A 26,681-nucleotide genomic window follows, 5' to 3' on the forward strand; every position below is an offset into this window, starting at 1 on the left:
ATTCACAGTTTTACATGGGTCAGGAATTCAGAAATGACCTGGCTGGAAGGTTCTAGCTTGTGTTGTTGATGAGGTTGCAGTCAAGGTGTTGGTCCAAGCTTCTGTCACTTACAGGCTTAACTGTGGCTGGCTGATCCACTCCATGGTTCACTCACATGGCTAGCAAGGTGGTACTGGCTTCCAGAAGGCGGCCTCAGTTCCTCTCCATGTGGGTCTTTCCACAAGGTTGCTTGAATGTCTTCACAACATGAAAGCTGACTTCCCCCAGAGACAGTGATGCAGGAATAAAAACCAGGCAGAAGCTACATTCCTTTGATAACCTTGCAAGTCATAGAATACTAATTCTGCCACATTCTATGGTTCCAAAGAGATCATTAAGTCTGACCTACATTCCAGGGGAGGGGAAGCAAACATCACCTTTGGAAGGCAAGACTGTCAAAGAATTTGCAGACCTATTTTAAAACCACTACAACTTTAATTACAATTTCTAGTAATATGCTCCATATACTTTTTTTACAGTCTCCAGTATCTCTTTAGGTAGAATACTTTTGAATTTAAAGCCATGGGTCTCATTGTTAATTTGAACAAAGTATAGGAAGTATACTGTTATTTTCCATGTGTTTCTAGGCTTTTTAAACTTGGCAGTGTATTTACTGTATTCCTTGTAGAAGGAGTGCCATCAACTGCAATTGTTACCAATTGTGCTTATTTTTCTACTCTTTTCACTCTCCCGAAATATGTTCCCATTCAACCAGGCAGGTCTTCCTACTCTTTTCGTGTTCGTTATTTTTCGCGCTGCTTCCATGGCTTTACAGAGACCCTTCCTCTTCGCTTTGGTCTGCCTCTCGAAACCCTCAGGACTTATGACAGGCCAAGTCGAGTCTCAAATTCCCCATGAAGAGCTGACTTATATCTTTGTCATGCACGGTCCCCTCGGTTCCCATCACTCATACACTCGCATACATTTATTTTCACCTTATTATATTCAGTTCAGCACAATTTTATTGACCCCTTTTTTCCTAACGATGTACTTTATAGCAAGCATTCAACATTTGTTGCACGACAGACTGAATATTAGATTAAAATATTCTGTGTAACTCAATTATCCAAAGTATATTATTTCAACATGTCTTCAGTATAGCATTTCTAATGACATATTTTATTCTTTTCTGCACTGTTTATAAGTGCTGCAGTATTTTTTACTTACTTTAATTCATACGGTAAATTTGCAGCACAGATGCTTGATCTATATTGAAATTTTATAAAATTTACAGTTCAAAAAAGCAGATCCACAAACGTAGTATTCAAAATAATACTTGAGCCTGGGTGTATGCTTGTAACTGCAGTGCCTTGGGAGGATCGCTTGAGGCCAGGAGTTTGAGACCAACCTGGGAAACATAGTGAGACCCCTATCTCTCCAAAAAAATTTTTTTTTTAAGTTAACCAGGTATGGTGGCACACACGTGCAGTCCTAGATACTCGGGAGGCTGAGGTGGGGAGATTGCTTGAGCCCAGGAAGTCGAGGTTGCAGTGAGCTATGATCATGCCACTGCATTCCAGATTGGGTGACAGAGCAAGACCCTGTCTCAAAAAATAAATAAATAAATAAATAAATAAATAAATAAATAAATAAATAATACTTGAAGATTTCCTAAAACTAAATTGTGTTCCCCTTTTTTAAAGTTTAAATATAAATCAAATAACATAAAAATTAAGTTTCTCAGTCTCACTGGCCACACTTAAAGTACCCAATAGCAATATGGGGCTGGTGGTTGCCATATTTGATAGTGAAGCCCAAGATCATAGAAGAAAGAAACAGATTTGGAATGTCACTGGGTTGTGAACTAACCTTTACTAAAAGTAGTACTTAAAAGTGAAATAGTAGAAAGAAATACAGTTTGTGTCAGCAGTATATCTGATCACACTCCACTCATGAAATTTCCTCGGCAGGTCACTGTAACGAGAATCCCACTGGGCTTCCTTGTGATCGAGACCCGCCACTTGGTTGTTGAATCTAAAAGAAATATAATTCCAAGTCTCCACATAGCAGAGCAAAGTAATTTGGCTTGAATAACATTTCTCAAAAAAGTCTAAAAGATTCATTAAATTGCATTGCATTGAAACCATTGAACAATTCAGTGCATTGAACAATTGCACTGAAAACAATTACTTTGCAATGAAACACAGTGAAACATCCTGAAACCTCTCTCCTCAAACCTTCACACCACAAGAGCTGTCCCTCATGTCACCACTCCACTCTTTTTCTCCTTTTGAAACTCTCCCTCAAAATCCTTAGCCTATATTTCCTTGGCTTCTCCTTCTCCTCTGTGCCTCCTTGCAGAATCTTTATAATTTAAGTCGCTCTAAATTCATTCTTGCAATTTGTCTCTTTGAACATTCTCCTGATTAACAAAACAGGCTACCCTCAAAAACCACTTGACACTGAGTTTTCCTTGGAGGGCATAAAATTATGACAAAGAATTTGGGAAGGCTCTGAATGTCAGTATTTCTATGTTATTATATTACTAGATAACACAAATCTTAACTTCGTTGCTTCTAGGACTAGGAGACACTTACTGCCCTTTGGTTTAAAAACACATGTAAAAAGTTGCACAAGATTTTGAAATGGATCAAAAATACTGGATGTCTTCAGTGTCTACTGGCTTTGTTTTGGTTTTCTGATTCTATAGTGCCTTTGAGTGTTTTGAGCTATTTTATAACTCTGTAAATTATCCATAGAAAGAGAGTTGTGACCTAGAGAGATTCAGTTGTTTATTTCTTTGCCCTGTGGATATTGATCAATTTGGCCAATGTTGCACTGAATGAGCAAATTTATTTCAGCATTCCCGATAGCCTATATCTGTATAATTATTTGAAGTTTCCTTACAACTGACTATAACTTTTATTCTTTTTCTCCTTAACTATATGAATCGAAAGAGGGACAGCTTGTCTACCAAAAAACAGGACTTTCTCAATTAAATTAGATTATCTGACTAAAATAAAAAGTGGCAATGGAAATGAAGGAATGTGTACTTGTAAATTTTTAGGGAGTTCAAAATGTGCAACAGCATATTAGTTAAGAGTTTAGGTTCTGGCACTAAACTGATATCAATTCTAGCTTAGCCAACAAAGCTATATGAGTTTGTTTAAGATATTTAGCTGCTCTGATCCTGAGTGTATTAGAACTTACAACGTTTATATATATTCATTGATTCATTCACTCAACAAACATCTGTTGAGTACATAATTTACCCTAGACACTGTTCAAGGCTGTGGAACACACAGTGAACAAAAGAGATACATTTCCTACTTCATGGCACTTACTTGGAAAAGACTAGCAATAGTTAATAAATTATTAGGAAATGCCCAGCAATTGTGAGTAAGATGAGGAAGAATAAAGATACAGAGGGAAGTTCCTTTGGATAGGGCTAACCTGGATGGTTTCTTTATGGAGGGTGCATTTGTTGAGAGATTTGAATGAGGTGAGCCTGCCATGTGACTCTCTCTGGGGGAAAGTTCTCTAGGCAGTGGGAATTGCATGAGTAGAGCCAAGAGGCATACTGAATAAAACAAAGCAAAACATAAATTAAGAGTCCAATCTTGTTACAAGGCAGTAAACACAGAAAAGATGAGAGGAGATCCTTGTCTCTCCATATATCATTGTGGTCATCAAAAAAATCCTTTAAGGTCTATGTTAAACGTTCAATATATCTTTATGCATAATGTTGGAAAATATCGATTCACTAAGTTATATACATTTCCAAGTGTTATCAAAGTTTTTATTCTATGATATCAAAAATCAGTATTTATTAAAATAACCACCAACCTAAAAGTCAGAAAAGACTTGAAGTATCACAAAACTGCCAAGCCCCCCTGGCAGCAGATATGAGTTTTCCAAAATAATTTTTGCCTGAAAGTTCAGATTTCATCATTAGCCACCAATACTGTCAATTATTTCCTTGAAGGTACAGGCTTACTTTGCTCATCTTTAAGAAAATGTCTGCCAAATATCTGAGTCTGAGTAGCTATAGTTTGTCAGTTGCTCTCTCAAGTAAAAATACTGGCTCTTGAACAAGGTGGCTAATTCAGCTCAAAACTCAAACCATTACACCAGTGCTTTTCCTTGAGGTAATTGTCATATTTATATAGGCAATGGGATTATCTTATGTGTACCTCCCATTTTGTCACAAAGAATATTATAAAGATGTACTCAAGTTGTGATTTAATAAAAGTCATCATTTGTATTGCTTCATTATGTACATTACTAATTGAAACTGGCTTATTTGCTTTTTGCCCATGGGTGATGGTGAAGAACACAGTGGCTACTAGTGCTGTTTGATGCCACTGCTACGATACAGCAGTTAGAAAATATTTCTATATTGTTGATGCTATTATATATGACCTCTGCACTATAAGATTAGGAGGAAGAAACAGGAGAGGGTTTTAATGCCTCTCTTTTAAAGAGTTTGACATTTTTCCCCCAAAGTAGTCTTTAAAAGTTCTGTAAGTTTCCCTTTCCTCAGCCGCACATTAGAAACTTAGCTGCAAGAGGCTGAGAAGCATTGACTTTCAGATGGAGCAACCTTAGACTTCCCCAACAAACTATATGTAGTTCATGTATTTGAAACTAGTACTTGGACTAACAGAAACAGCAATTATAATGATAATGGCTGATAGTTATTAGGTCCTTCCATGTGTCATGCATGATCCTGGGTATTTAAAAGATGTTATTTCTTTGACTTCTCAGGAAGCATACAGAGGAAAAGCAAGTTGCTGAGCTAGAAAGTGGCATATAGTCACTTCTGTGGGAATCCACAGACTGTGCTTTTCATCCCTATCACCTTAAGCACTGCCTTGCCAAGTACACTGGGCTCCAATAATAGAAAAGAAATACCTGCTGACATGTTTGAGAGGTTCTAGTTTACAGGACAGACTATCAGAGGTGTTTTTTGTTTGTTTGTTTTTTGTTTTTTGTTTTTTTTCCCAGTTATGTTAAAGACAAAATTACTCAATGACACACAATAAGGAAGCACAATAAAGAAGATTTTATTCACGACCATTGTGATGGGTATAGCTACCACACCAATGAGATTTTGCAGTGGGGGAGAGAGACTGAGCTCAACTCCACACATAGCATGGGAAAGTAGAGACTTAAATTCAAGGAGCCAGGGTTAGGTGACATGTCATTGGATGGATAATTACTAAGAAGAACTTCAGGGAGACAGGAGATTCTGGCCACACCAACCTAACAAATGTCTTGCTGAAAGCAGACCAGGTTGATCAGACCTGGGGGAGGTCAGAGGATGGAGGATGAGATTAGATATTGAGGGGATGATCAGATGAACCCAGAGTGTGGGTGGGGTGTTCCTTCTAAGCTGACATCAGGGTTCTTGCAAAAACTAGTTTTTACAAGGAAGTGCACAGATAGGCCTAGGAGGAGATTCAAAACCCTGACTAAAGTTTGGTCAAGCAAAGAATTTTTGTCAATTATAAAGCTATTAAAAAAGATTTAGTTATCCTAGAACTAATGTCATAGTGTAGTTACCAGTTAATTCTTTGATATGTAGCAAATATTATGCAGTTGCCATCTGTCCCAGACTAATATTTAACCATCATTCCAGAATTTTTTTCTCATTAAAATAATGTGTACAATTTACTTATTGGTTGGTTTATAACATAATAACTCTTAATTGCTTTAACATTCTTAGAATTTGTCTATAATCTGATATAGTAATACTTTTTTTTATATCAGACGTTGAATAAATCATTGAAGATTGTTAATATGCTATGCATATGTGTACATGTGTATAAAAATGTGATGTGTCTGTGTAAGGTAATATTGTGTGTGTGTGTAAGTTTAGAATACTTGGGAATAGAAAAAATACTCAAAATCTAAAGTACATCCAGAGGCATCATAAGGCAGTAAGGAAGGTGGATATGGATGAGGTTATATCACAGAGATGGAGATGCATTCAACTATAGATACTTACTAAGCAGTTGCCAAGGAACTAGCAGTGTTCTAGACTTGAAGGAATGGAAGAAAATAAAACAATTTCCTGTTATCAAGAAGCTTGTATTCTAAAAGAAGCAGAAAAAAACATAATAGACAAGTAAATGTTTTTGTTATAGTAAGTACTATGAAAAATGAAGCAAGTGGATGAGAACAGAGAGTAATGAGGATGCAAGGGACAAATTTATTAGATGATATCTGAGTTATTTGGAGAGGCAAGCTACTGCTATCTGCTGGGAGCACTCCCCCCAGGCAGAGGAAACTGTGAGAGCAAGAACAACAGGTAGGAGTGTGCTTGGAGCATTCAAGGAACAGCAAGAAATCCAGCATGGCTACCGGAAAGTATGGGCTGTGGTTTGAATGCATGTGTCTCTTCAAAATTCTAAGGTAGGAACCTAATCTCTAGTGTGACAGTATTAAGAGGTGAGGCCTTTGGGAGTGTGATTAAGTGATGAGTTGTCCACCCTCATGGATGGGATTAGTGCTTGTATAAAAGAAGCCGAACAGAGGATCTTAGTCCCTTTTTGCCTCTCTGCTCTTCCTCCATGTGTGGACACAGTGTTTGTCCCTCCAGAGGAGCAACAGGGCACCCTCTTGGAAGTAGAGCTTCACCAGAAGCTGAATCTGTTGCATCTTGTTCTTGGACTTCCCAGCCTCCCGAAATGTGAGAAATAAATGTCTATTATTTATAAATTATGCAGTCTGTGGTATTTTGTTATAGCAACAGGAATGGTTTAAGGCATTAGGTGAAGGACAGGGAAGCCATTCTATTAGGTTACAGAGATGATGCAGAGTGGATCATGTGGAAATTTTAAATTTTATTCTAGATGAAAAGTGGAGGAATGAAGTTACACTCAGTGTCAGACAGAAGACTGACGAGATCAGACACATATTTATAAAGGATAGACCTGGCCGCTTAGGAAAGAATAGACTGTAGGTGGCAAAACCATCAACAAGGCCACTTCTTAGGAGTCTATTTCAATTGTATGGAGGTGAGAAGATGGTGACATTGACTAAGATGATAGCAGTGGAAAGTGGTTATAGGTTCCAGATATATTTCAAATATAGTCAATATAATTTCAATGTGGACAATGTAGATATGGACAATAACAGAGTTTTGAGGACAGATCTTGGGAACTTCCAGGATGTAAAGTTCTTTAAGCTTATACTTAATAAATAATGGAGACTGAGAAGAAATACCCTGGAGGCAGAAAGCTTTGCCAAGAGCATCTTACTGTATCCAGGGGAAGAAGACATTTCAAGGAGGAAAAGTTACCGACTCCCAAATGCTGCCAACCAGTTCAGTAAGATGAGGACTAGTAAAAGTCCTTGGTGACCATGACAATAGAGTGGTGTAGACCACAGTCTGACTGGAATGGACTTGTGGGCTCAGGAATGCCTAAGAAGGGATGCCAGAGCAAAGGAACTTAATTATAAAGAACATAGGACATCTCAGTCTGCAGAGGGATGAGGGGACCCATGGAAGTCTTTTTTTAAAAAAATAGGATGTATTAAAGAATGCTTATATGCTAATACCGGGAGGCAGAGCTTACAGTGAGCTGAGATCGCGCCACTGCACTCCAGCCTGGGGGACAGAGCGAAACTCCATCTCAAATAATAATAATATTAATAAAAAATAAAAATAGAATGCTTATATGCTAATAATCCAGTGAAGAGGGAAGGATAATGATGAAGAAGAGAGTAGGTACATCATTCAGAGGAAGTAGAATCCAGAGAACAGTGAAAAAGTAGGCCTAAGATTTGATCCTGGTTGTGCATCTATGACCAGAGAGAGCAATCTGTGTAAGCAGGTACAGGTGAGACATTTGGTGGTGGGATTGTGTGGATGTTTCATGCTGAAGATTTCATTGCAGAGCTGAAAACTTTAGAAAACAGCAGTAAAGGGCAAGGGCAAAAGGAAGAGAGTTAGCCTATGAATACAACTACCCTTGTTAGGAAACCAGCAAAAGAATGGAGTTATTCCCACCGACAAGGAAGCCTTGGGGAATTGACAAGGCCTGTTAGCAGCTAAATGCTTTGTCTTTCTTTATGAACATAAGTCCATGATGAGCTATTCCTATTCTGTGTTACCATTTGGTGTAATATCAACAACTGTGATAATATGAAGAGACAAAGTATTACATGGAAACTTGCTGTGACTCATTTTTTTTTATTCAAGGAAGAAATAGTTATTTATGCTTCCACTGAATAAATCTGAATTTGCAACCATGAATGTGTTATTATTTTCGAATAACTCCACTTCCTTAAAAAATATAGCACTAAGGTTTGGGGAAAGTGAAGTACATGCAGAGAATCCATCTAGCCAGTGAATTTGAAGAAGACAAATTATTTTTTCTCATTCTGCATTTCAAAGGACTTAAGAATGTGTCTACTGTAAGTAACCTGGAGGAGAAAGTATATGCGTTTTAGAAGTTGAATTGCATCAAAGACCCTCTAATGCCTCATTTAAGTTAATAGGACATTTCTTGCTTTTTCATCCAGATTCATTTCCTTGCATGTGAAAGTGTGTACTTCAGGGAAAAGTCAAAATCAGCACCATTCTTTCCCTATTAAAACATAAGGGGATAGAGGTATAAATAGCATGGGCTTTTGGAAAATATAGACCTGATTTGTTCCTTCATTAAAGGACTTTCCTCATGCTTGCCTGGAACCTCTGTTTTCTAGAACTTGCCCTCCCTTGAGAAAGGCCCCAGAATCTTGCTAAATTATATAATGGGCTCGTAATATAAGTATAGAGAATGAGCTATGAATTAGCACATCAGACTCATTTTCACTGATAACCTGATTTTACACTGTACATCTCATTGCCATAAGTAAAAGCAGACGGGATACTCTGCTCCTTAATTCTCTGTTGCTGACTTTTTCTCAGCAGATCAGTCCAAGTGTTTTAAGAATCTGAAAGAGATTTCTTTTCTTGCTACATTTATATGTCAAATAGGGAAATATCAGCAGACTCACATCCAACATGAGCAAATTGACTTGCTGTTGAATTTTCTGAACAGTGGCACCTTAATAGGTCTGCCCCAGAAAAAGACAAATGAAAGTGTTTGGGGAGCCCCTTGGGTTTCCCTTTGTACATGGGCATAGGGGATTTGTAAAATGGGACAGTCTTCACACATCGTCATTCCTTAAAGAGAAAGTCCATGTTTTTCCTTGTTTGAGAAATATCCAAATGAGATTATTCTAGGCTGATGGAGAATGAAATGAAAATAAACTTCAGCTGTATATTTTTCCCTGGTACTCTTTAAAAGAGAACAAAATCAGGACATAAAGTCTGCTATTTAATGCCTTTAGTAGGTGAGCAAGCCTGGATTCTAGAGTCAACCTCACTGGTTTCTTTTTTGGCTGACTGCACGGGCACGATCTCGACTCACTGTAACCTCTGCCTCCTGGATTCAAGCGATTCTCATGCCTCAGCCTCCTGAGTAGCTAGGATTACAGGCACCTACCACCATGCCCAGATAATTTTTGTATTTTTAATAGAGACGGGGTTTCAACATGTTGGCTAGGCTGGTCACAAACTCCTGACCTCAAATGATCCTCCTGCTTTGGCCTCCCAAAGTGCTGGGATTACAGGCATGAGCCACTATGCCCAGCATAACTTCATTGTGTTCTAGTCCCAGATCTGCAACTATCACCAGTTACCTGACCTCACATTTGTTCTCTCACCTACAAAGTCAGGGGCTTGGTAAAGGTCTCTTCTAGCTTTAAAATTCTACATATTTACTGAATGCAACTCTTACAGAGTTTGAATTCTATATTCATGAGCCCTGAGCAATCCAGCACCAGTCGGATGCTTGGTCACACTCCCATCAATAGATTTACACTTGATGGTGCTAATTTGATAAACAATATCATAATTACTAGAAAAGCAGGAGAAAAGAGGAAAGAAAGAAAGAAAAGAAGAAGAAAGAAAGAGAAAGAAAAGAAAGAAAGAAAGAAAGAAAGAAAAGAAAGAAAGAAAGAAAGAAAGAAAGAAAGAAAGAAAGAAGAAAGAAAGAAAGAAGAAAGAAAGAAAGAAAGGAAGGAAGGAAGGAGGGAGGGAGGGAGGGGAAAAGGGAAAGAAAGAAAGAAAGAAAGAAAGAAAGAAAGAAAGAAAGAAAGAAAGAAAGAAAGAGAAAGAAAGAAAGAAAGAAAGAGAAGAAGAAAGAAAGAAAGAAAGAAAGAAAGAAAGAAGAAAGGAAGGAAGGAAGGAAGGAAGGAAGGAAGGAAGGAAGGAAGGAAGGAAGGAAGGAAGGAAGGAAGGAGGGAGGGAGGGAGGGAGGGAGGGGAGGGGAGGGGAGGGGAGGAGAGGAGAGGAGAAGAGAAGAGAAGAGAAGCAGAAAGAAAAATAGGAAGTGGCAAGAGGGCATGTGTTTGAAATGACCACTCCCACCCACCCCACATACCATATCTCTCCCCCAAGGTCTAGCTCAACTCCCACCTTTTTCGGAGTTGGCCTTTCCACCCACCATCCATACTAATCCATCAGGCATTACAGTTATCTTGTTGTTTTTGTCTATATTTTTTCCTCTGGACATATTAGAGCCTTTAGAAGAGAACAATTAGGACCTTTTCACCCACTCTCCCCTGCAATGTTCTGCGCAATGTCTGCAAATGCCTGATGGAATACAATGAATTACACCAAACTCAGACTGGGTCATGATTGACATAGAGGCTGTTGCTACCGCTTTCCTTACTCGATGAATTCCAGGACTTGAGGTTGAATCGAAGGAAGAGATAGGATCAGAGCAGGAAAAAGGAATTTGGAATGTCAGCTTGATAAATATATTGCCTTTTCCCTATGACATTGTAATAACTAACTAGCTCTTTTCCTCTAAAGGAAAGTATACACAACACCTTACTACTTTTTATGATAGTACCTGTCTCTCTACTATTGTCATGGGCCTCTCTCCTTTCTCTGCTGGCCCTGCTCCACATCTAGAAATATCTTGCTCAATGATTACAATTAGAATTGTCAGATTTTCCTAATATTACATAGGAAATATTTATACCACTACTTGGGAGTCTGAGGCAGGAGAATTGCTTGAACCCGGGAGGTGGAGGTTGGGTTGAGCCAAGATCATGCCACTGCACTCCAGCCTGTGTGACAGTGTGAGACTCTGTCTCAAAAAAAAAAAAAAGTTATTCACCGTTTATCTGAAATTCAAATTTAACCACGCATCCTGTATTTCATCTAGCAAGCCCAGTTAGTACTTAAGTGACTCAAAAGCCAGTTCAAACTGGCTTCAACAAAAACAAAAAACAAACCCACAATTTCTTGGCTCACATAACTGAGAGAGGCCCAGGTGGTAGTTCTGGTCTTCAGGTAGGACTTAATTTAAAATGTCATTAGGAATCCATTTAATCTCTCAGCTTTGGCTTCTCCCCTAATGGCTTTATTTTCTGGCTTCACATGGTGCTACGTGGTTGCAGACAATGTCTGCATCACAGCCTGTGGGGGTCAGTCTCAGTGGGGAAGAGCAGCTGCCTCCTGGCCAGCGGCTTCAGAAGAAGTGGCCTCCTGCCTCATTGGCCCTCCTTGGACCACATGCCCTAACAGAACCTACACCCTGGCCAAGGCAACACCATGTTCTGAGAGGTTAGACTTCTGAGCCATATGCCTCAACCTGGAAGCCCCCTGGAGGGACCTGGGCTTGTGGTGGGAAAGTTGTTCCTTACAATCTAGATTGCGGTGCTAACGTGACAAGGAAAGATGGATGCTATGTGATAGAAGCAAAAGGAAAAATACAAAAGGAAAACCCATTCACCACACTATGTATTCCTATACTATGTAATTATATTTTAAACAGATTTTGAAAGAGATGATAGCAGTCGCTGTAGGCATTAATTCCTAGTTTCCTAACTAGCAACTCTATTAACCCAGTCAATTTGCTTTAATTTGACTGATCAGTTTACACAGGTATAAAAAGAATAACTAGTAAATAAGTGATTCCTTAAGTCTTTTCTAGTCTAAAATTCTCTAGCGCTATGAATGATAGCAAGAAGGAGATTACAAGAGAGAAAGAAAGAGAGAGAGAAATTCCAGTGTGCTTTATGTGTTTGGGATCAAAATGCTGGTATTAGAGGCATGGTCCATAGTAAAAATGGAATATGAGTTTTATTGATACTATCTATTCACTTTGGGTAGTATGTGCTCTGCTTTTGTAGATTATCTATAGCTATTTAAAGAATAAATTTCACTCTGTATGCCAATGTACATGTGCATGTGTATGCCTTAAAATTATTGCTTAATCAAGGACACCAAGTTGATTTTTCTCTTCAAATTAATTTATGGGAGAGCAAAACAAAACTGAACCCTCAGAGGAATAATCAAACTCTTGTGATTTCATTTTAACATACCATAACATTAAAATGACATAGGTCATCTTTGTGCCATTGGGATTAACAGCAATTTGTAAGCTTTTGAAAGCCCTTTGAAATTTTCAGATTAAAGGAATTAAGTTCAATTTTAACATAATGAATCTAATTACTGGTTTTTCTGAACATTCAAATTACGGAGAAAGGCAATATCTCTTCTTCCTACCTTCAGATGTCTTTTAATTTGTGCTCTTACCACAGAACCTTCAAGTTCAAAGGCAGTTTTCATCATTTTAGCTAAAATTCTGGGAAAATATACAGGAATAGATATACCCAGACTTAAGCTTGACCAAAGGAAAAAAAAAAAAAAAAAAAGAGTCCAATAGGACCCAGCCTCAGCTAAAATTGCAGCTACCTGTAATGAACTTGTGGGATCTGACTTTTCAGCCTCATTCAGCTGTGTCCCCAAATGATCTCTGCAGGAAGTGACCCCTCAGTGTGTGTGATTGTGTTTCCTTCCAGTTTGGGGAAAATTGCTTAAGTAAGAGGTGATGAGATTTTCAGTACCCAGCCATCTTAGAATGACGTGTCATTTTTATGACTTTTAATCATATAGTCCATCAACCACCTTCAATTTCTAGATGCAAAGCAGAACCCCTTTTAGGGAAAAATGACATACTCAAGGGCAGAGAATTATTGAAAACAGGAGCCCCACTTATTTATTGACTTATAGTCCCCATTCTTTCATAGCAAAAGTGATCAATGATCTACTGCCGTATTTAGCTTTTTGATAGCATCATCAAATTCATTAAACTAACTCTAGATCATTGGATCAGGCAGAAGCAATGTTATATTTAAAATATTTAGAATATTTATTAACACTGATTAGTAAATATTTAATATCTTGTTTTGAAGGATAATGTAAAAAAAAATCAATGATTCAGTATGCTTTTTAAAAAATTTTATTTTAAGTTCCAGGATACATGTACAGAATGTGGAGGTTTGTTACATAGGTAAATGTGTGCCATGGTGGTTTGCTGTACCTATCAACTCATCACCTAGGTATTAAGCCCTGCATACATTAGCTATTTATCTTGATGCTCTCCCTGTTAGTATGCTATTGATAAATGCGATGATATTATTTCATGGATAAAAATATGAATCTCAATGTGTCACTCATCCCAGGTGTTTCCAGGGCATTTTGTAATATTGAAACACCAATGGAGTGTTTTAAATTCATATTGCAGAGTCAGATGAAAGTTTTTGCAGAATTTGTCACCTTGCTATTTGGATATAACTTTTATTAATACTTAGCATATCAAATATAAGGGCTTTTGCTTCAGATTTAATTTCTAATGAGGCCTGAATATGTGACTTTATCTTCTTAATTCTTTATATATTTTTGCCTCAGCTATCGGCTCTGAAAGAACATCCCCCGTTGCTGAGGCAGATGCCATGTAAATATTACTTTTTATTTTCCCCACTAGGAAAAGATGACGTGAGATTCTCTTGGTTTCCTATTGTAGCCATCATAAATTTCCACTAACTGAGCAGCTTAAAATAACACATTTAGTTTTTACAGTTCTGCACATCAGAAATTTGAATTCATTTCACTGGGCTAAAATCAAGGTGTCAGCAAGGCTGGACTCCTTCTAGAATCTCTAAGGGAGAATCTGTTTTCTAGACTTTTTCCAGCTTCTGGAGTCCGACCTCAGCCTACAGTCCATGACTTCTCATTACTCCAACTCTGCTTTCACAATTCCGGGTTCATCCCTGACTCTGACCCCCCTACTGTTGTTTTCTTGTAAGAGTCATGGTGACAACTTCGAGCCCACCAGAGGATATTGGTTACTTTGACAAGACCTAGCTCCATCCTGTGCTGCCTCTATAACTTTTGGTAGTTTATCTCTCTACTTTGAATATCAGAATCCTTTTTTTTTTTTTTCCCCGAGTCTTGCTCTGTCACCAGGCTGTCAGTGGCGAGATCTCCGCTTACTGCAACCTCTACCTCCCAGATTCAGGCAACTCTCCTGCCTCAGCCTCCTGAGCAGCTGGGACTACAGGCACCTGCCACCACGCCCAGCTAATTTTTGTATTTTTAGTTGAGACGGGGTTTCACTGTCTTGGCCAGGCTGGTCTGAAACTCCTGACCTGAGGTGATCCGCCCACCTTGGCCTCCCAAAATGCTGGGATTACAGGCGTGAGACACTGCACCTGGCCCAGAATCCTCATGTTTAAGAAGGGGATACTAAGAATGACTACCTCAGTCATATTGGGGAAGACTAAAATGATATTTTATATGTATATATAGAGAAGGACTATATATGTATATATGGACTATATATAGGAGACTAATAGTCTATTATATTTATATAGTCTTCAGCACAGTCTGCCTGCAAAGGGAAGTATACATATGTTAGCCCTTTATGTAAATGATCAGAATAAAAAGCATGTTTTCTATCTGAGATCAATTTGGATGAGATGGGACCCAAACAAGTTTGTGAAGAATAAATTCTCATTTAAACCAAACAAGTGATTCAGAACTTTGAAATGATTTTATCAAGATCCATTATAGTTGCTTTGAAGATTACCTTACCCTCACATCATTTAAAAGAAGCACTTTGATGAAGTTGATAACGATGATGATGATGATGATGACATATGTGTATGTGATTGTCTCTATAGGACATTTTCTCAATATACAGTTTTTATACTATACATTTTAAAATAAAATATACAAATTTTTGTTTTGTTAATGGTTTATGTGTGTCAGGGAGGAAAACTTTTCTGGTAGCCTCTTAAGTTTGCTCTCTGAGGTCTGTGAACTAAACTGACAAAATATGGATTAAAGGGGAAAAAAGGTTTATTCCCATGAATATGAGAACTAATAAATGAACTAGCAAGCTAGCTAGGTGACTAAGATTAGAGGCCTATATACCTAACTTACTAAGGGAAAGGGGTGGGGAAGAAAAGGCTTCTGCAGGAAGAACAGATGATTTGTTTAGGAAAGACAAATAGATTTTTAGGAAAGACAAATAGATTTTTAGGAAAACAGACAGGAGATTAAAAGATGTATGATAATAATGTTTGTGTATGCAGGAAGGAGTGGCCTTTTCAACTCCTTCTTGGCCTAGAAACTCTCCCAAGAGGGACTTTGTGGTAGTTTCCTCTTGGTTTCTCTTCTGGGAGTAGACCTACCCTAAAGGGATTTATGGCAGCCTTACTTCTCATAAGTTTCTGCTTCTGTTCAGATAAGAGAAGCTTTAAGAAGACTTCTTTCGGCATCTGTCGAATTTCAAATTTCTTCAGCATCAAATAATCTTCATACCAAATCTGGGGTTCTGAGTGGGTCCCCACACGTGTTAAGTTTTCCTTAATCCATATAAGAATTATCAAATAAATGTTACTTAATTATTAAATATAAGGATTGTGACTTATTCTTTGTGAGCCCAGTGCTTGTGAACCCAGTGCTTTATTAGCCCAGTCAGTGTTCAATAAATGGAAATTTAATAATAGAATGCCAAAGCCTGAAAGCTAATTTATTCAACATGATTAAAGGAGAAGTGTCAATCAAGACTCTTTCAATTACAGAGTGAAAATGTACACCCTGAATTAAAAGGGGAGTTTATTGACATATATTACTAGGAGGCACGTTGTGGGTAGTTCAAGTCAAAGGATGAGCTATAGAGAGCAGGGATCTGGAGAATAGAGCTAGAACTCAGTGATAGCAGGACTGTCTCTCTATCAGTGTCCCATCATGTATTTCTCAGCTTCCCAGTGTATATTGCTCTTTTTCGAGCCTATGGCAGTTAGCTTTTTAAAAGTAGCATGGGGAACACAGGAGCCCTACATTCCCAGGTTAGCAACATTGCAGGATAAGAGAGCATATTTATACTGGGTTCCATATGAGTAATCCCAGTGAAAATTGACTGGACATGATTTTTAAATATGTTTAATTTTTGTATTAATCACTGAAACCAGAAAAGCATAAACTTCCTGATTGGTCAGTTCTGGGTCACTTGACTATTTTGAGGTTGTGTTTATCAGGGATAGGGCGATGCTGAAGAAGCAGAGGGTAGACTGTACCCTGAAGAAGTGAGAAAACTGTCAAGATTGCCAGGACAGTAGACACTGTGGCCTCTGAAGGAGTACTGAATTTTTAGATATATTTTTCCTTCTTATATAGTAAAAGAGACACTGCTTTTATGCAAATGATGGTAGTACTGAAATTGTTATTATGGAAACATGCAGTGTTATTCTCTTAAATTTGTTGAAACAATCTGAAACATTCTATAGGTTCATAATTTTTTCTCTAAAGGCTGCACAGCAGATTAACAAAAAAGTAGATGCTGATTTTAAGGAAAGTAAGTAACTTCCCTAAGAATAACACTTCACACAGTAGGCAAGTAGGGATTCAACCAATACTTGGTAAATGAATGAATTATCCAGACATTTGATCAGGGTATCTGGACCGTACATTTTTTATACAGATTCTGCAGATTCTGGATATTTACATGATTCATTATTGGAGTGTTCATCAACACTCTACTAAATGTCTTTTAAGTTTACCTAAAGGTAAAAATGTTTTATACATAGAATTAGTGGGAAATTTCAATGATGGCAGTGGAGAACTGGATAATCACATTAGAGAAGAAAATGACAAAACATTCTAACAGATAGCATCATAGGGTGATTCTAATAGTTGGAAAAGTTAGAACAAAATTTTGATTGAAAAAGTCATTTCTAAATAACTTGAAATTTTCAGGGTTTATGTCAGTTATTACCATTAGTCTGTAAAACAAATTTGTTTTGTGTACCAATGTGCTAATGGATATCAGGTGTGAGATACTGAGCTCCTTGCATCATAGATTTCCAGGGGCTCATCCAACTAGGGACCTTCTTTCTTGCCAGGTCTCTTTGTGGTGGCCTTTCTGAAAATGGGTGGTGCCACCCCTGCATAGTTATAGCTAGACTCTGCCCAGTGTTGTTCTATCCTTTCCTGGCTTCCCTATTGTCAAATTTTCTCCCACAATGTGAACTTTGTTACACATCTTAAAAATAAGCCTTAGAGTTAAAATCATTGAAAAAAAAAATCTTCTAGATCTTCTCTTAAGGGAATTAAAAAAATGCAACACCCAAGCATTCAACTTCTTTTGACTTGACTTTCAATGCTGTGATGTGCCTTACTAGGGATAAATATCTATTCTGATGGACATTTGAAAGAGAGTTTTCTAATAATCTGGCAGTCTTTTTAAACAAATACATCTTGGGTACAGTCACATGTCCACCTACTGATTAAATTTATCCAGGAAAGAGGCAAATGTTTGAGTGATACATCATCACAACAAATTCGATTCCATTTTATGTTTATATTTCAGTGACAGTCCTAATACCCAAACCAATGTGTTTAAAAAGAAGCCCCCTTAGGTTTCTTCAAGTGATTTATTGCCTTAGTTACGTTATTGCTTCAGGTGTAATCAGGAATATTTGTCTTCATGTCATTGTAAGGGAGATATGAGATAGGATATGCTAATGTGCTTGTCTTTGTACATAATGTTTTATTAGTCTTTTTTTTGTTTCGGTCTCTTAATTAGTGACAGTCATTTAAAGCCATCCATCTCTGTTCAAATTTATGCAAATGTTGTAAGTTCATAATGAGAATTTCAAAAGACTCTCTTTGTCAGCCTTTATTTTGAGTTTGTTAGTCTATTAGATTCTTTGGCTAAATAAAATGTCTTTCTTTAAAGCTATAAAGCTAAACATTCATAGATCAAACAGCCATCAAACATTCTTAAGGATAATTTTTTGTTTCACACCAGAGTACAAACAACATTTGTGAAGTTCATCGCTCTTTGTAAATCCCACTGTTGCTTGTGCCTTCACGAAGTCCCCATCCATAGCTTGTGACTGCTCGGGAAAATGATAAGGTCCTGTTAACATTTACTCCTAAAGTGCCATCTTGAATTTATTGACTCATTGCAATTTAAAACAGAATCTTTATAGTATACTAATGGTAATTGGAGCTAATGCTATCAAGGTTGATTAAAATGCTTGTTGGTACTATAAGAAATGAACTCTTAATTATAATCTTCTTAATAGTTCGCTCACACAATCAAGACAAAAATTATCACTTAGTTTATAGCTTTGCATATTCATTGTGCACTTCCACCTTCCCATTTGGGTTGCATTGTTTTGTTCTAAATCTCATATGGCAGATAGCTGGGAAGTGCTGCTGTGCAGTTCTCAGCAGTTTATTGCCAGGGTTTCTTTCCATGTATTGTCATTAGCAAAAGAATCTATCTTCCTGTAAGATGTATGAGTATTGGTAGTTTCAGTAAAATATCAGAATTACCTTTTTTATAATCTAGATTTTACCAGGGAATGTGCTTGCTGGTAAGGTGATAAAAGTTAATGATATTATCCCTGGGCTCAGACAGTTCACAGGATAGCAGTGGAAACAGACTCTGGCTAGACTTTCAGCTTCCTAGTGTCAGGGACTGGACTATGACCACTATTGTGCCTCCATTACTTTGCACACATCAGGAACATCACACTCCCACAGCATTACTGGTTGAATTAAGGAACGGTATATGTGCTGAGGAAGGAAAGGAATGTGATTGCAGGGGACAAGGAGAATTTAGTACAGCTGATGAAGACTTTTGCGCTGCCTGTAGAATCAGTAGAATTTTTCCAGCAGACAGAATAATGCAAATTTCCTGTAGGTCACTGAGAATCTTGTGGTTTTTCCAGCTGAGTGATGTACAGGGTTAGGGAATGGCGTCAAGTGAGGCTGGAATGGTGGGGCATATCAAGAATGGGTAGGTCTTAGTGGCATGCTGAGGAGTTTGAATTTTATTCTCCACGTTAGGGGAGCATCAAAGATATGCATTTAGGGCATATTCCTGATAAAATTTGGAGGATCAGAGAAGGTATCAGAAGAGAGGATGAGTTCATTTACTTTAGTATGCTCGGGTGGCCACCTAGTATCTGAAAAATCATTCTGCTTTTTGGGTTTCCATATTACCTGAACATTAGTCCTAATCCTGTATCTGCCTCTTTTTAGCTTAGTAAGTTTTTCCTTCTTTTGCTGATCCTGAGTGACCCAACACTCAAGATCAGCAAAGGATTTCAACAGAGCAAAGGATTTCAAAAGGGCAAAGGATTTCAATAGAGGTTTATCTAAGGAAGATATGAAAATGGCCAATAAGCACATGAAAAGATGCTCAACATGATCTGCTGTCAAGAAAATGAAAATCAAAACCACACTGACATATGACTTCACACGTACTAGGATGGCTATAATAAAAACAATGATAATAACACATGTTGGCAAGTATATGGAGAAATTAGAACCTTCATGCACTGTTGGCAGGAATGTAAAATGATGCATTTACTTTGGAAAAATATCTGGCAGTTCCTCAAAAAATGAAACATAGCATTACTGTATTACCCAGCAGTTTCACTCCCAAAAACATACCCAAGGTATTCATTAAGAGAGATGAGAATATATGTCCATGTGCTGGTTGCAGTGGCTCACACTTGTAATCCCAGCACTTTGGGAGACTGAGGCAGATGAATTGCTTGAGCCCAGGACTTTAAGAACAGCCTGGGCAACATGGCAAAACCCCCATCTCTACAAAAAAATTAGTTGGGTATGGTGGCACACATCCATAGTCCCAGCTACTAAGGAAGTTACTGTGGGAGGACCACCTGAGCCCAGGGAGGTCAAGGCTGCAATGAGCCTTGACTGTGCCACTGAACTTCAGCTGGTGCAACAGAGCAAGATTCTGTCTTAAAGAAAAAAAAAAACAAGACAATATATGTCAACATAAAACTTGCACATGAATGTTCATGACAGTATTGTTTATAACACCCAAAAGATGAAAACAACTCAAATGTCCACCAAGTTATAAATAAATAAAAGTTATGACATGTACACAATGAAATATTATTCAGCAATAAAAAGAAATGATTTACTGATACAACATGGATCATCATATTATGCCAAATGAATGAAGCCAGTCACAAAAGACTACATATTGTATAACTTGAATTAAATGAAATATACATGAAATATCCAGGATAGGCAATTCTCTAGAGTGATTGCCTAGGCCTGGAGTGTTGGGGAAAAGTGAAGGGTAATAGCTAAAAGGATAGACACAAGGATGTTTTGGAGGGCAAAGATCTTCTAAAATTAATTGTGGTAACTGTTGCACAACTGTGCATGTACTGAACACTATTGAATTCACTCAATTCACTCAATATAATTCACTTTAACAGGTTAAATTATATGATATGTTGATTAGGCCCCAATAAAACTGTTATAAAAAGGTAAAAAGATAATAATCAATGGGTATATTGAGTACTTAAAAGATGAAAAGTGGTAGACATAACTTATCTCATGTACTCATTGAAGAAAGCCTCATTATGAAATAAGGACACTTCTTATGTCATATATAGCCAAGAAAATTCAGACTCAGAGGTATAATTAGTGTGGAACAGTTGAGACTTTTTAAAATTATATATATGTGTTGTTACATATGTATTTATTACATATGGTTATATATATATGTAAAATATAACATTTGCTTTTATAAAATAAATATATTTTAGTGATAGTAATCCATTATAGTTTACTCAGCTATAGATAATTCACTAGCTTCCCTCATTCTTTCTTTCAGCACACCTGAAATCTTTCAGCACACCTGAAATCTTTCTCAGGAGTCTATTCTCAGGCTCAAAGCAGCCCTCTCCAGCTGTCCCTACTATTGCAATTTTGTATGTAAATGCCTTTCATCCTGTCCCAGAGAAAAGGATATCTCTTGCTGTCTACTCATTCCCCTCTCTGAGCTGTCCCTGACATCCATTATGCAAGCTGAGTTATTCAGGAGCAGAAAGGTCTCTTGTAAAACTAACTGCTTAGCGCAACACCTGTCAGAGTAAGTACTTTAACAATAGCTGACATTTTGTAATGCTTGTGAGTACGAAGTATTTTATGATATGCCTTTGATAGATATTATTTTATTTAATTATCATGACAAATCTATGAAGAGAGGTAAAGTAACTAACTCATTCTGATTTGCTGGGAACTCTGCCATTTTAACACTGAAAGTCCAACGTCCACAAAACCTTATAGTCCCAAGCAAGCCAAAATGGTTGGTTAGATTCAAGAGAGGATTCATATTGGTTCACTTTCTGAGCCAGGAATTTAATAGTGTGCATTGTTTTTCTTTTCAGAAATGGAAGTTTTTAAGGTATAATTTTAATTCTTGTCCCTTTTAACAAGTTAATTTTGATGACATATCATTTGTTTGTTGTCTCACCAAGCTTCATGAAGAGAGACTAAAGACATTCTCAGAATAGTAACCAAGTGTATTTTAGGAGATCTTGGTAAAGAAGTTAATACAGCAATTAAGCACACCTGAAATCTGGTGTAAAATATAATTAAACGTTGCCTAGAAACTTTTCTTATTGAACCAAATGAAAATATGCCTCTTGTTTAAAATGTCAAACTGATCATTGTTCCTTATGTTTTTTCTTGGTTATAGAATGACATTTCCCTGAATACTGATTTCTGGTTTAGTGATACACAATAACACAATAGCTACTACCAATTATTTAGTGCCTACTGAGCAGTTCATCAAGGATTTGTGAAGGCAATGGCATCAATTGATATTCCTTCCCTTCTTCTCCTGCCTGCTCTGTTTAAAGATAACATGGTCTAAGTCTAGGAATAGAATTAACCTACTTTCAGGCCATTGCCTCCTAAATGCAGTTTGTGTCTTCACCTTCTGTAGCCCATAGCAAAATGAAGTTATTTGGTGGGTTATCTACTAAAATGAGAATTCAAAGTTTACACTGTGCAAGAGGAAGGATAGTGTGTGTAGGAAGTGAGCTTTCTGGATGTTCTGTTCCTTTCAAGCTTTGTGGACTTATTTCCTTGAAGATTATGAGGCTAGATAGGCAGCTACAGTGGTGATGTAATTGACTGAGTATACCTGCAAGAAGATAAGCTGCCCCTCCAAAGATCTATAGAGTGTCCTGCATGGTGTCTGGCACCATAAACACTCAAAAAATGTTAGTCATATCCCCTCCCTCCCCTGAGGAATGAAAATGTACATGTTCCTCTGTTCTCTGTTTATACTGAATCTGCTGGAAAATAGGATTTCTTAAGGCTGGGACTAAATGTTCCTTGTTCGTTGCAGCCTTGGCATTGCCAAACACATGTGTGACTAATAGTAATCCTCATAAATATTGTATGAATTAACAAATGCATTAATGAGAATTTTTATTAAGGTGTATCTCAACAGGGGAAATTATGTGTTTTGCCAACAGGAGATATAGAGAATATGGAGAGCATTTTCCCTAAGTTATTTTTTTTAATGACAGTCTTTCATAACTCCACTTGCATCTGGTTGGAATATCAACAGTGGTCAAATTATAGCCCTGCTTGCAGGTCAATTTAGAGGCCAGGTGACTGGTACCATAAACAGTAAAACAAACATCATCTCTCTTATATACTATTTGAGGAACTTCATGTCTATTTAGTGAAGAAAATTATTGTCTCAGCAGTTGTTCAATTTCTCTTTATTGTCTAAGAGGAAAGGTAATTCCACTTTAAGAAAGAGCAAGGATACAAGAACATAATGAAAAATGCAATTGCATACAAACCCCCAGGTTCTGAAAAGTTAGTTAACTTCTTTATTGTTTCTACATTATCTGCTACTAAAAAGTAATTTCCCCATATTTATACCACCTATTACAGACTCACATCTATCCTTTGAAAGAGATAAGTGTGGTATTTTTTCCTTGATAGATGACCATTAGATCATCAAGTTCCTATGGTTTGTCCCAGTTCTCCCAAAGTTGTATCTACTCAGTCCCTTGTTTGAACTAGTTTTGACTTGGTCAGTAAAATTATTGGAAAAGTGGGTTCCATAATTTAGTGGCACTTGGGACACAGTCATTTCTCCAATAGATTTTTGTATCTGATATTCCACAGTTAAATCTGTGGCACCTGGTTTGAAATGTTTTCGGGTGGGCTCCATCAACACTTGCCCCATCTAACCTCTTTGTCTAAGCTTCATGGCCACAATTCAGTACCTTGATAAGGGATATGATGGTGATGACAATGATAATGAAAAACAAAATTTACTATTTACTTATTATGTGGCTGAATCCTATCTAGATGTTTTAAATATGTGAATCCTTTTACTATTCGCAATCATTCTATGTTTTAGCACTGATCCCTTATGGAGATGAAAAAATGGAATCTTCTTTTTAAAGAAGAAAAGTGAATTGCTTGAGGTCCCTCAACTTAGGAAATGGAAGAGATAGAGGATTCAAATACAGGCATTCCAGTATGGGAGCCCACACTCCTATCTTACTATAAACTCTTCATCTTGGTGTTCTTATTTTCTGCTAGGCCCAGAACCCGTTGTAGAGCCTTAGAGTCTTGTGTGGAGCATTCTCTGTTTAAAAAACATTTCTCCCACCTCCTGCTGGGGGTTCTGTCTTGACTCCTACTGAAATCACTCAGCATTTGCTCTCATATTCTGGTAAATAGAGTTTGGCCATGAACGCCCTTTAACCAGAACAATATTGGTCACCTCTCTCACTCCATCAGTATTTTAAGCAACACATTCATCTAAATCTATGCTTCCCAAACTCTGAATGCCATTACCCTTTGGACTAGATGTGCCTTTGTGGTAGTGCTATCCTCTACCCAGTTGCTTCTAGTACTGTCTTTCTACCCTGAAAGTCTGTATTGACAAAACCTCAGGAAACCCCGTTCCATAAGGTGTAGAAGATAAATAGATGGAGATCAATAAGGGAGGTAATCTGTAGAAAAGAGACAAAGCACCCCTCTTAATGCCACAATAGCTTAGTCTATCAGTGTAAATTATGTTGCAAATATATAGAGTTAATGGTATTTGGCTGCAATTTATTTCATGTCCCCTTTCTGCCTTCTCTCCAGGGAGCTCAGCTATTTCAAGTAAAAATCCCATTACCTCCCAAACCGTCGCTATGTGATGTAGATGTCATCCATAATTTACAGGACACTTTATATGGTTAAGCATCTTGCTCAGAATCAAATGACAATACCAGTTGGCAAATTCTCTGGATCAATTCCGTCCTTTCTGATTCACCGTGATATGTGAGCACACGGGAAATGTTCAATGTGTTCTTACAGGCACAGGCTTAATGTGCTACAAGTTATTCCACATCAATCTGGGAGGTAGTTTTAATGCTGCCTTTTTTGTACCATGGAATTACATTTGTCTCTACTTTCTAGGAATGGTTCAAAATCTTCCCATTGTTCCGTTTCATGTTTAGGATAGATGATATGAATTTACAATCAGAATCAACTTGGATGGTTTAATATTATTCATTCAACACATACTTATTTAATATCTACTGTGTTCCAGTCACTTTGCTGGGGAAAGCAGTACACAATCAGATGAGACTTCTACTCCCATTGAGTTTAAATTTTAATTTGGGTAGAAAGAGAGATGATAGGAGAAAAAAAAGCACTTAATATGGTTTAATAAAGGACAAATGCTATTGAACATAAAAAAAATAAATGATAGTGATACAATACATAATTCCGTAGAGAAGTGGAGGGAAGGGGTATTTAGACAGTTAAGTTAGAGACTTTCTGAGGAATTGATGAGGTAAAGAGACAGACGTGCAAAAACCTGGTGAAAGTATATTCTGGATAGAGGGAAGAACAAGTACAAGGCTGTGAAGTAGGATTGAACTTGGCATGCTCTTGTGGACCTGCAAGAAGCCCATGTGACTGAGGATGGGTGAGGTAGGGTGGGTCAGAGAATAGAATTAAAGTAGGTATGAGAGGTAGGCATGAACTAGATCATATCAAACTTTGCAGGTAAGGGGTTACTTAATTATTAATATATTTACTTGCTTATTTATCTATGTATTTGCTTATTTGGAAGTGCTATAGGAAGTCCCCAAGGCTACTTAAGGACAGTGACTAGATGTAATTCAGATTTTTAAATGAAACCTCTGGGTGTTATGGTGAAACAGGATAATAGGGACAGAAAATGGAAGCAGGAAAACCAATGAACAGGCATTTGCATAAATCCAGGTAAAATCTGAAGATATTTTAACCACAATGTAATAGATAAATCTATTTTAAAAATCAGCAAATATTTACTGAGTGACCCCTCCATGCAAAGTATCCAGATCCTCACACTTGTCATCCTGTCTTATGGGTTTTGCATGCATGGCTGCATGCATTCTTTTTCTAAAACTCTTCCACCCTTTTTTTGTCTTGCTACTCCTACATAGACTTCAACATAGAGATACGTTTCTCCAGTGATCATTTTCTGACCCTGAAATTAAGTGTAGGTGTCCCATAGCACCTTATATTCCCTTTATCAAAGAACCTATTCTCTCTCTTTTTGCACCTTTATCTCTGTTCCCCACCAGATCGTAAACTGTTCAAAAAAAAAAAAAAGATTTCTAACTTCCTCAATGTATTCCTTTCTAGGGCTGCCATAACAAACTATCACAGACTGTGTGGCATAAACACCAGAAATTTATTGATCACAGTTTTGGAGGCTGCATGTCCAAGATCAAGGTGTCAGCAGGGTTGGTTTCTTCAGGTACCTCACTCCTTGGCTTGCAGATGGCCGACTTCTTGCTGAGTCTTGATCTTTTCTCTGTGTGTGTACATCCCAAGTTTTTCTTTATGTGTCCAGATTTCTTCTGATAATAGGCACAAGTCACATTGGATTAGAGCCCACCCTAATGGCATCATTTTAACTTAGCTACCTCTTTAAATGCTCTATCTCCAAATGCAGTCATATTCTGAGGTATTGACAGGATGTCAACATAAGAATTTTGGGAGACACAATTCAAACGGTGGTAGTCACTGTTGTATACACAGTATCTGGAACATTGTGGGCACTCAATAAATATGTGCTGATAAATTTTATGTTTAAGGTTTTAATAATGGTTATATCAAATGATGTGTGGTAGGTAATACCCCATTTATATCTTCTGATATTTTGTTTCATGGATAATTCAGATTTGAGCCATGGGTTCAGCTTGTTGTGCAGTAGATAAAACAATTAAGTGGCAATAGGCCTCTTTATAACCAGATTTGAAGGCCACTGCAGGGGTAGATGTTACTAAATCTTGGGATCTTCTATTGATGCTCCATTTTAAGTGGAGAATTGTAAAATTTGAGCATTTATGTGTGTTTTTGAATAATAGATTGAAGCAGATACTCTTATAGCTACAATTATACTCAGAGTGCACTTACTAACTCTACTGGATGCTTGGAATTTTAATGTTTTACTTTGAACTTATTGACCTTCTTAGA

General features: G+C 37.4%; 1 protein-coding gene across 3 annotated transcripts in view; it reads left to right on the forward strand.

The window, feature by feature from the left end:
• Positions 1-26,681, forward strand: part of KCNIP4 (potassium voltage-gated channel interacting protein 4) — a 1,194,812-nt gene that overhangs the window by 539,346 nt on the left and 628,785 nt on the right. The window lies entirely within an intron of this gene.

This window comes from Chlorocebus sabaeus, chromosome 27 (assembly GCF_047675955.1).
Source record: "Chlorocebus sabaeus isolate Y175 chromosome 27, mChlSab1.0.hap1, whole genome shotgun sequence".
NCBI lineage: Eukaryota > Metazoa > Chordata > Mammalia > Primates > Cercopithecidae > Chlorocebus > Chlorocebus sabaeus.